Source organism: Ranitomeya imitator, chromosome 1 (assembly GCF_032444005.1).
Source record: "Ranitomeya imitator isolate aRanImi1 chromosome 1, aRanImi1.pri, whole genome shotgun sequence".
NCBI classification, from domain to species: domain Eukaryota; kingdom Metazoa; phylum Chordata; class Amphibia; order Anura; family Dendrobatidae; genus Ranitomeya; species Ranitomeya imitator.
In genome coordinates, this window is record NC_091282.1 from 577,252,517 (window position 1) to 577,265,230 (window position 12,714).

Consider the following 12,714-nt stretch of genomic DNA (forward strand, 5'->3'; position numbering starts at 1 on the left):
TGGCTGCAGGGCTCATATGACATATCATCACACGAGCCCCGGGAATGGCGCCAATACTGGAGGTAAGTATAAGACTAGGTTCACACTGCGTTATGGTTAAACGGACTATGTTACACCGTGGCATAACGCAGTGTAATGTAGTCCGTTAACACCGCCATTGAAAGCAATGTCGGACGCATCGCTAGCGCACGCCCACAATGGGCGTGCGCTAGCGATGTGCCGTCATTGAGTGACGGACCCAGAGACGCGGGCTGCAGCATTTCCGGGTCCATCACTGCTAGCGCAGATAGAGCTAGCAGATGCTCTATCTGCGCTAGCGCGATGCCATAACGGCACTTGCGTCACAGCAGCTCGTTAGCGTATGTGCGTATGAACGCAGTGTGAACCTAGCCTAAGGTGTTTTTAGTCGACGTGGGGGGATATTGTAATTGAGAAGGGGTTGTCCAAGTAGTGGACAACCCCTTTAAGTATAAAGGTACCGTCACATTTAGCGACGCTGCAGCGATCTAGACAACGATGCCGATCGCTGCAGCGTCGCTGTGTGGTCGCTGGAGAGCTGTCACACAGACAGCTCTCAAGCGACCAACTATGCAAAGTCCCCTTGTAACCAAGGTAAACATCGGGTTACTAAGCGCAGGGCCGCGCTTAGTAACCCGATGTTTACCCTGGTTACCAGTGCTAATGTAAAAAAAAAACAAAACAGTACATACTTACATTCCGGTGTCTGTCCCCCGGCGCTGTGCTTTCCTGCACTGACTGTGAGCGCCGGCTGGCCGTAAAGCACAGCGGTGACGTCACCGCTGTAATCTGCTTTACGGCTGGCCGGCGCTGACAGTGCAGGGAAGCAGAACGTCGAGGGACGCGACAGACACCGGAATGTAAGTATGTAGTGTTTTTTTTTTACATTTACACTGGTAACCAGGGTAAACATCGGGTTACTAATTGCAGCCCTGCGCTTAGTAACCCGATGTTTACCCTGGTTACCAGTGAAGACATTGCTGAATCGGCAACACACGCTGATTCAGCGATGTCTGCGGGAGATCCAGCGACGAAATAAAGTTCTGGCCTTTCTGCTCCGACCAACGATGTCACAGCAGGATCCAGATCGCTGCTGCCTGTCAAACACAACGATATCGCTAGTGTGGAGACCAGACTGAACCAAAGGATCCATTTTGTCTCCCAGATGAAATCTGCTTCTGCACAGCAAACTTGACATTTCCTTTTATAGAAGTAATCACGCGCGCATTTCTCCTTGATATTGTAGCCTTTCACCCACATACCAGATATTGTAACTTTTCACTAGTATAGATTTGCTTTGTAAGTGATTATGAAATATGAGCGCTTGTGCGCATGTCTGTAAATGCCTAACTTCTTACTATATAAAGAAGGGGCAGCGCCCAGTGAGGCAGGCGTGCTCCGGGGCTACCCCTGTTTATGAACACACAACCTTTGTGCTGCGTGTCATTTACTTGGATTCCTCAATCCAGGAAGCCAGGGACGGAAGAGGACTCAACATTTCTTGGCGCCCGAAACAGGGACCCGAGGCGAGAGTGTCTACTCGAGATTCACCTACGGATACGGACAACGGAGATCTGGGATAATGGATGGCAAATGAATTGAAAAACCTGGCCAGGTAAGAGACATTATTAGTTCTCTTTTATCTGCCCTGTATTATCCGAAAGATCTCTACGAGCCGTGTCACGCTGGGTTAGTCTAGTAGTGAGTAGATACCTATAAAACTCGGGTTACCATATTGTATAGATTTATGAGTCCTGTCCCTGGCAGTGTGTGAACAAGTGTGAAGGTTGTGGCATGTTATGAAAGAAGGATAAAAGTACGTAGAACAATAAGCCGAAATTGTTAGGACAAGTCTTATTAGTGAAGTCAGCCTAACTGGGTCATGTGGTTGCGTCCTTTCGGGGAGACCTCCGCCCATGCTTGACTCTCTTTGAGAAACTTGTTCCTTCATTTTTGGATAAGAGTTTGATAGAATGAGCCCAGGACACGAGTCCATGAGCCTGGGACAAGTATGATAACAGAGACGGAGAGTTTGGTGATCTGTTTGGTGTTGCTGATCCTGTTTGCGTGCATTGTAGGAATCAAGTTTATTCTGCACATTAGAAAGAACGGAGCAGATCAGCCCTTCAATATCTTAGCTCCCTAGGAAAGAAGACAACGAGACATCACTCTAGTGAGGTGATTGTCCAAACGTCACCTAGGATAAGTGTAGCTATTATTGAAAAGAAAAATGGGAAATAAACAGACAAAATCCGTCTTAGGACAAGTAGAAGCAAAAGATATCATACAGGAAAGATGTGGAAAGACAGTCAGAAGGCAGATCAGAAGGGTAAGAGAAAAATTGGAAATTTCAGAAGCACTTATGTTTAGCACTGAATGGGAAAGACTGAGTAAAGAACGAGGTGGAATTATCAAAGACAATGGGTGGGAAGAAATCATACACTGTATGATAAAGGTCTCAAAAACAGCTAAAGAGGAGAATTGGAAGTATGATCCAGACACTTCCAAATGGAGTATGGGTACGGGAAAATGTTGTGCCACGACTCATTCAGTTCCTCCTCCTTACCTAGATCCGAATGTTCAACCATTTGTACCTTCTGAAGGAGGACAAACCAAACCAAATTTATATCCTGGGTTAAATGGGGTGGAAGGATGGGTGTGCAAAAATTGTGGCCAGCAGAATCCAGACTGGAGAACTGAATGTTCTGCCTGTGGGGCCCCCAGAGGTCATCAATTGTTAGCTCCTGTTAGGATAGTACCGAAACCCTTCAGAGAAACTGGTGTAGATGGAGCAATGGCAACTAGATATCACCAAACCCGACAATACTTCCCTTGGTCCCCCGCTGAAGGAATGTCTCTTCTACATAATGCACCAGATCCTACCCAGTACCCAGTTAGATTCGCACAGTATATACAGCAAATTATGCAGACTCATGCAGGAGTCTGGGCAGATGGAGAGGAATTATGTAGAATGAAAATGACTCCTGGTCTCTTCCAGGAACTGCTAACACATCTACAGGGACACAGGCCACAGGTGGGACAGGAGCTACAAGAGGGACAAGCGGGACAAGGTGCCTTACAAACGATAGAATCAGGAACACAATTTGTAGACCATTTAATAGTTTTCATGAGGCAGAAACAGAGGCAGAGAGGAACAACGGGAGTGGTGGCTCAGAGACCTGGACAATCGGTAGATGAATATTATCTAGGGGTAGAGAATAATTTTAGAGATGAAGGAATAGATCTAACCGCTCCAGGAATGATGAGGTTAATTACAAAAACCTTTATAGATGGATTGTCTCCAAAAGTAAAGGAAAAACTTAAGGCTGCAACTCCTGATTGGAGAACCTTGGAAGACCCACACTTGGCCAGGCAAAAAGCCGTAGGGATAGAGTTGGATTTAAGAGAAAATCATAAGCCTGTCAGAATAGCGCAAGCAAACACAACAGGTGGAAGGGCAAGACATAATTTTCCCTGTCATTACTGCAAGAAACCAGGACATTTCCAGAAAGAATGTAGAAAGAAGCAGGCAGACATAAAATCAGGAAAATTTGTACCAAAGAATAAGCCCTCAGACATCCAACAGACATCCATAGTGGATGGTCCCATACCAGACTCAGATTGACTCAATGTGTTACAAACTTCCCTACCAGCTAGAAGACCTATAATACAGGTGAATGTGGGGGGAAGAGAGATTCCATTTTTAATAGATACAGGTGCAACTTCCTCAATTTTGAATCAAGATTTTCTTCCAAACCCGGAAGATATTTCACAACAAACAACTTTTGCTGAGGGTTATGATGGGGTAATTCAAACACTACCATACACTGTGCCCCTAGAGGTCTCCTTAGGACCTAAATGTTTTGCATCCAGATTTTTGTATGCCAGAGGTGCCCCAACATGTTTGTTGGGAACTGATGTCTTGAAGAAATTAGAAGCTAACATCAATTTTAGGGAAGATGGCACAGTCATGCTGACTATCCCTGATGATGCAGAAACATTAGAACAATATGTCAGAATTCAGGCTTTTGAGGATTATACTGAAGAAAAAGAGTACACCACAGATCTAGACCTCTCAACGGTCCCAGAAACACTGTGGGCACAGGGTGACACTGATGTGGGATTATTGCATATCTCTCCTGTAAAACTATCTGTGCAACCAGGAACTGTTCTCCCACAGCTCAGACAATACCCTGTGAGTGCCCAGCAGGAACTAGCGATTACAAAACAGATAGAGGGATATAGAGAGAAAGGGGTTTTGGTAGAGATACAATCACCTGCTAACACTCCTCTGTATCCAGTCAAGAAGAGAACTCTTGATAAGGGTTCTATGCCCAAATATCGTATGGTACATGATCTAAGAGAAATAAACAAAGTTCTAGATCCAATCACCCCAGTTGTACCCAATCCTCATACGTTACTATCACAGATACCAGCCAGTTCTCAAGTGTTTACTGTAATAGATCTTTCAAATGCATTTTTCTCGGTTCCTTTACACCAAGACAGTTGGCATTTGTTTGCATTTACATTTAAGGGCAAACAGTTGGCGTGGACACGCCTTCCACAGGGAATGATACACTCCCCTACTCTTTATTCAAATGCCCTACAAATAGTCCTTCAGAGGTTTGAACCCGAACCACAGGTAGTAATTTTGCAGTATGTGGATGACCTACTACTTTGCTGCCCAGATCTAGAAACTGCAGAAAGGTCCACTGTGAGTTTACTATGTTTCCTAGAAAAAGAAGGGTGTAAAGTGAATAGACAAAAGCTACAAGTTTGTCAGACCAAAGTGGTCTTTCTAGGTCATTGCATTTCTCAAGGTAAAAAGCATCTTACACCACAAAGAACTGAAGCAATAAGACAGATGAATGAGCCTAGAAATCATAAACAGCTACGAGCATTTTTAGGAATAGTGTCTCATTGTAGACAATGGATTATACATGCCAGTCAACTAATGCAACCACTGTATGACTGTGTAAAAAGTGAACCTTACATGTTGACAAAAGAAGGTCAGATTTCGTTCCAACAATTAAAAGATGCCCTTGTTTCAGCTCCAGCGTTAGGGCTACCAGACTACACCAAACCATTTCAGCTTATGGCTGCAGAAGTTGATTCCCATGCTACAGGAGTTCTTACCCAGAAGCATGCAGGGAAACAAAGACCAATTGCATATCTTTCAGCAAGGTTAGATCCCGTAGCTAGAGCAGCGCCAACCTGTGTACGTGTAGTTGTTGCTGTCTCACTATTGTTGGACAAAGCATCAGAAATTGTCCTAGAGCATCCACTCACAGTTCAAACTACACATGATGTTTATGGGATATTAAACCAGGTCCAACCAAAACACATCTCCATGGCCAGACATTTGCGGCTTCAGTGTTCTTTGCTGCTACCCTCCACTATCACATTTGCAAGGCTTCAGACTCTCAATTTAGCTACACTGCTACCTCTCGAGTCTGAAGGGGGGAATAAGGACACTGATACACACACAAATTTTTTCCCTACAGATACACATGATTGTACAGAGCTCATTTTACAAGAAACGGTAGGCTTACCCAATGTATCCGAAACACCACTTCAAAATCCAGATTTAGAGCTGTTTATAGATGGTAGTAGGTTTGCAGATGACACAGGTAACTTCCATACAGGGTATGCAGTTGTGTCAGAATCTGAAACTCTCAAAGCAGAACCGCTTCCACCGAAACAATCTGCACAAGAAGCAGAACTAACAGCATTGATTGAAGCTCTAAAAATAGCTGAGAAACAGACAGCTAATATATACACTGATTCTAGGTATGCACATGGTATTGTGTTTGATTTTGGAGTAATCTGGAGAGCTAGAGGTTACATGACAGCGTCAGGACAACCTGTAAAACATGCTTCTCTGATCAAACAGATCTTAGAGGCTGCACAAGAAACAAAAGAAGTAGCAGTAATCAAGGTAGCTGCACATGTGAGACTCGACACTAGGGAATCTAGGGGAAATGATAGGGCTGATAAAGCAGCCAAAGCAGCAGCAGTCAAACCCTTACAACAGGTCCATACTGTAAACCTCACAGAAAATACTGAAGATAGACTGAGACAAGCACAGGAAGATGCAGGAGAAGAGGAGAGGGACAGGTGGAAAAAGGAAGGGGCAGAAGAACAAGAGGGAATTTGGAAGAAAAATGGACTAATATGTCTACCTAGAGCCTGGTACCCGATAGTAGTTGGTGGATTACATCACCCTACGCATGTGTCTGCAAATGCAATGACACTACTGGCAAAGCAAGTCTGGTTGGCTCCAGGTTTTGGCAACTACGCAAGAGACTATTGTGCTGCATGCGCTATATGCCTGACACATAATCCCGGACAGACAGCAAAGACCCCTATGAAGCACCACGTCCGACCTCTCTACCCGTTTCAACGGTTGCAGATAGACTTTATCCAGCTGCCAAAGAGTAATGGGTATGAGTATGTGTTGGTGTGTGTGGACATGTTCTCGGGGTGGCCAGAGGCCTATCCAGTTCGGAAGGCTTCAGCTAAAAACACTGCTGTAAAGCTAGTTACCGAACTGGTGCCCCGTTATGGTCTCCCTGAAGTGATCGAGTCAGATAGGGGTACTCATTTCACTGGAGAAATATTTCAAAATGTACTAAAAATGTTGGGTGTTGAAAGTCAGTTACACACTCCGTATCATCCTCAAAGTTCTGGTAAGGTAGAACGCATGAATGGAACTTTAAAATTAAAAATACAGAAAGCCATGGCTGAAACAGGAAAGCCTTGGACAGAATGCCTTTCACTGGCCCTTTACTCAATACGCAATACCCCAAGGGGTAAGACTAAACTGTCTCCATATGAAATTTTGTTTGGCAGGACTGCCAATTTAGGATGTTACTTTCCACAGCAACTTGTGTTAAATATTGAATCACTGACTTCCTATGTGCAAAATCTTCAGAAACAATTAACTAAGGTGCATGCACAAGTTTTTGCTTCCCTTCCAGATCCTGATAACACTGAAGGAAGTCACAAGTTGGAACCAGGTGATCAAGTCTATATAAAAAGACACACCAGAAAGGCTCTTGAACCAAGATTTGACGGACCCTTCCAAGTCCTGTTGACAACACCTACATCAGTCAAGCTTGAAGGAAAGGCATCATGGATACATGCAAGCCATTGCAAAAAAGCAGTATAAAACTCATGATATTGATGTTAATAATGTTAACCACAACGAAGGCATGGGAAAGACTAAATTCTTTAGCCCCTTTGAACAATAGATTCGTACATCATCATAGAAAATTAGTGCACGACTTGTTAAACAATACACAAACCCTGACAGATTGTTGGATCTGTACCCATTCGCCGGTATCAGCCACAAGTATACCTTTTCTAGCAGTTCCCGTATCAGCAGAAGAAATATTCGCTTGGCCTAATTGTTCAGACAACCTGGCCAACAACCAAACTGGTAATACTAGGCTATGGAATACTACAATCGCCATACCAATTGTGGGATGGGTAGAATTTCCTTGGTGGCAGGGTAATCTCTCAGGGAGTAGTACACATCTACAATATTTGGCCTATAAGGGTGGAGCCTGGGTCCCTAGGAATAAGACTGGATTAACTAATTTAGGACAGGTCCCCACAGAAAATCTACAGCTCAGTTTCAGTACAACCGCCCCTCCCTCTGATGCTTTCAAACCTGTAGTATTGGAAAGATACATACATAATAGAAAATGGGAACATTCTGAGTTGTTCCCCCAAGGTGATGATAACAGTTGTACAAGTAAGCCGGGGAACCTGGTTTGTAATGAATCCAATGAGTATGTCAACGGAATGCATGTATGTGGGAATCCCGCAGCCGGGTACTGTAGCCCCTTGGGACAAAAACCCTCTTGGTGTATGCTTCAAAATGTATCTAGTTTTGTGGATTTGGCTCACAGATTGGTATTGCAGCACTCAGCTCTATGGGATCTGCCTGAGGGTACATTTTGGATATGCGGAGAAGGAGCATATAAATGGCTTCCCGTAGGTATAAAGGGTACTTGTACATTAGGACGCCTAACCCCAGCTACTTTCATAATTTCAAATAAACAAGTGAATATGCAAGCCGTACCCAAGCACACACTATATAAAAGAGCTGCAGATAACTCACCACGTCCCTCGGGGAGGCCACATATAGTACAAATGGGAATTCCCAACAAAATTGCTAGTACCATTTTTATTTATCCTATGTTAACACAGATGTGGGATAAATTAGTTAGAGCCACGGATTATCTAGATGATCAGATCTGGGATATATTGGATATACTAAACACTAGTATAGCTGTACAGAATCAGCTTATAATAGTCGTCAACCAACATACCCTGGTATTGGATTACCTAACTGCCTCACAAGGGGGTATGTGTCAAATCATTGGACCCACCTGCTGTCATTATATAGACCCGAATAGTACTATGAGTATGACATTTAAATTAAAGGACGTACAACGACTCAGAGATCAGTATGACAAAGACAATGACCAGAATAAGGATAGCTGGTGGTCAGATACCTTTTCTTTTCTTAACCCAGCCAACTGGTTCAGAGGGATCGGTGGGTGGGTTGCCGGGATTATGCAGAGCATAATACATATAGTTATGATTATTGTAATCATATATGTGTTATTCAAGATTGTACTCAAGGGTATCTCAGTATGCACAAATAAATTTTGTGTAATAGATGCAAGAGTATAAAGTTTATTATTGCCGTACTAATTTTCTTTTATATTTTAGTATACTGCCGCATAAAGAAGAAAATGCACAAGCTTCATGCAAAAATTTATGACAAATAATAAAAGAATATGTCAAAGGGGGGAATTGTGGAGACCAGACTGAACCAAAGGATCCATTTTGTCTCCCAGATGAAATCTGCTTCTGCACAGCAAACTTGACATTTCCTTTTATAGAAGTAATCACGCGCGCATTTCTCCTTGATATTGTAGCCTTTCACCCACATACCAGATATTGTAACTTTTCACTAGTATAGATTTGCTTTGTAAGTGATTATGAAATATGAGCGCTTGTGCGCATGTCTGTAAATGCCTAACTTCTTACTATATAAAGAAGGGGCAGCGCCCAGTGAGGCAGGCGTGCTCCGGGGCTACCCCTGTTTATGAACACACAACCTTTGTGCTGCGTGTCATTTACTTGGATTCCTCAATCCAGGAAGCCAGGGACGGAAGAGGACTCAACACTAGCCAGGACGCTGCAACGTCATGGATCGTTAGCGATATCGTTGTGAAGTTGGTCAGTGTGACGGTACCTTAACACTCTGATCTGGCAACTAAATGGCGGTGTTTGTAGCATTGTATGGCAGCATTTAGGCATAGACTTCGCTGGTTGGGGTCTCTTTTTTCCTATAAAATGCCCATGCGTATTTTTATCTCATTTTATATTTGCCATATAGAACTGTCAATAAACCTTCAAGTTGTTTCAGTGCTGAAGGGAAACTAAAAATCTATTGTCCATAGTATTCAAAGACCTGAAGGCTAATCCTTCCATAATACATGTCAATGGAAACTTTTCACTCATATGTGTATAGGTAATTGTATAACCTCCCATTCTGATGTCAGAACCTGGTGAGCATACAGATATACAGGGATGAGTTATGCAAAGGCACTGCTTATTTCTTCCTGCAGAAGTAGTAAAAGTAGGATGTTTCTTCTCTTTTATCGACCACTGATATTGACATGTGTTCTTCAGTAGCTGCACTCTGTGTGATACAGATATGTGTCTCAGCCGCTGCCAAATTACACGTCAACAACACAAAAACCTTGATAAAGTCATTTTATATCAATCAACACTGGACAGGAATGCCCCTTTACTTCTGATGATTATATTTAATACAGTGTGATTTTTAATAAAAAAAGAAAATGCAGGTGCTTGGAATTCTTGTGTCAATGCCACACTAGATGGCAGTATACACAAGTGCTAGACTATGTGCATTCCATCCTATAGAACACAATTGCAGGATACAAACTTTGCTGAATGAGCCAGTAACAGACCTCTGATTTATTTTTTAGGTTTTAATGTGTTGTCCAATTTATGTTTACTTTAAGAAATGTATTATGGGACTTACTAATATTTAAGTAATAAAGGAGTAGTTCAAAACAAATGTATTTAAACTCTACATGTCTATTTAATGTCATCATAATCTAATCTTTTTTTCTAAAGAACTTTAATGAATAAGTCCCTACCTTCCCTCACTACACTAACTCCTTTATTTATGGTTTTTTTTATACTACTTCCTCTTTGATGATGCTTTGTTTGAGAATCTACGTGCAAGCAGGGATAGTCAAACAAGTTGTCATCAGCGGGGAATAAGCCCTACCCCCTCCCTGAAACAAAGTGTCATCAGTGACATCTATTTCAGGGGCTGGGCTAGTCCCTGCTCTACTGAGCATGTGTCAGTTGTCAATTCTAATGTATGCTCAGTAGGATCTTGTCACTCTGGAATATGCACAATGACAGTGCGCTCTCTCGCTGGCTGTGATCAGAAGTAGTGAGCCAGAAAGAGAAAGCACTGTCACTGTAAGAAGAATACCCAGCATGCAGGAAAAGCATGTATTTTTCTTACAATGAGCATTGATAATGTGTTCTTTTGTCTGCTCGTTACTTCGGATCAGAATCGATGAGGGAGCAAACTGTCAATGTGCAAATTTCACAGAGACAAGAACCTACTGAGCATACATCAAAATTGACAGCTGACACATGCTCAATAGAGCAGGAACTAGCCCAACCCCTGAAACGGATGTCACTGATGACGTTTCAGAGAGGGATGATGACTCGTTTGCCTATCCCAGCATGCAATGGGATTCTCTAAAAAGTGTAATCAAAAGGACGAAGTAAAAAAATAAATCAACAAAACAGAGAGAGTAGTGAGGGAACAGTAGAAACTTTTTAATTAAAGTATAGTAGAAAAGAGATTATATTATGACATTAAATAGATAGTCATTAAAGATAGGATTATAGTAAATTTTAGTTTCAGACCATCCCTGTAAGAGGTTGTTGCATTTGTTAGTGCAGCATTACTCTCAGCTTTCCTGCTCACAAAATGACTGGTGATGGAGAAGCACCTGACTAGCCCTGTTCATCCATCTCCTCCAATTGCAAAGCACTTTACATTGGAAATCTGTTGACCAATTTTAGGAGGCGGAAGGACAGCACTGGTCACATGCTCCTACATGAGCAGCCATGTTGCGGACAGTACTGTATAGTGTTTGTGAAAGGCTGCATGAACACGTGCAAAAGGAAAAACTGTAACACATATATTAGTATGTGCCAACATCTCTGTGACAATGAACATATAGTAGCTAACCAGTTTGATTTCGTGATTTTGCCGAGATTTCTTTTTCTTTGCTGACCATCACTCATTTGCTTTATGAGGCAGTACCAAAGGAGGCTTACAAAACTACATTTACAGAACTCATAAAGCCTAATTCAGACATCAGTGATTTTTCTCGCACGTAAAAAAAAAACAACAAAAAACCCACAAAGTTTCATCAGTGCTTTTACCATCAGAGTTTGGTCAGAGTTTCATCAGTTTTTTTCGGATGAAAAAAAAAAAAGCGCTGTTTAGTTTTTCAGGGTCCTCTAGACTTGAATTGACAAGTTTGATAGGAGAGGGATCAAAATTTCTCATGTCTCCATGATTAGGTACAAGAATAAACATACATGTGAACAGTCTCATAGACAATAAAACTGAGGTCTAAATAAGCCCTTACATAACACACTTATTAGAAAACTTGTGAGAACAAGTTCTTCCAATGAAGACCATGATTTGGAGAAATCAAGATCAGTAGTTTGCTATAACTTCTATCCATGTAAACAATAGAGACCTGTAGACCATAGATCATAACGAGGGAAAAGAGTATTAGTGAATATTACAATAAATGCAATATTCCTAATAGCCATCTTATGATCAGAACAGCCTTCAAAGTTGTTACTTCACCCAAGTAATTGTCTGGCTACAGCTAAAAAGTCCTCGGTATCCATACTGTTCACCTCTCCTAGGCCATTTTGTTCATCTTCTGAATTTGTGAAGTTGGGATACTCTCTCACAGTGCATAGAGCACTATGTGCATATATATATATATATATATATATATATATATATATATATATATATATATAGTTGTGCTCAAAAGTTTACATACCACTGCAGAATTTTTGCTTTCTTGGCCTTTTTTCAGAGAATATGAATGATAACACCAAAAGGCCAAGAAAGCAAAAATTCTGCAGGGGTATGTAAACTTTTGAGCACAACTGTATATTTTTCAATATTTGTTGATTTGATTAATTAACAAGGCTAGTAATATTAACATATTAACATATTGGGGAACATTTATGAAATGTGAGTATGTTTCTGATAGTTTCAGGCTGTGGGACAGTTGTGGAAGTCACAATTACTCAACTTTGGCTCATTGAGCCGTTATTGACAGAGGTTTGCTAACAAAGTTGTGTGCCAATTAGCCACATTAGGTCCACCAAAGACTAAAAATACACCAGAAATAAAGAGAATAAAGGTAAGAAGACATTGCTTCAATATTAACTGTTTGAAATAATGATAATACCATGATATTACTGTCTTTAACAACAAAAGTCTAAAATGCTTTAAACCTTAAGCAAGGAGTTTCCATTTTACACAAAATCCAGTTTTGAACATATAAACGCTTGCATAGCAGG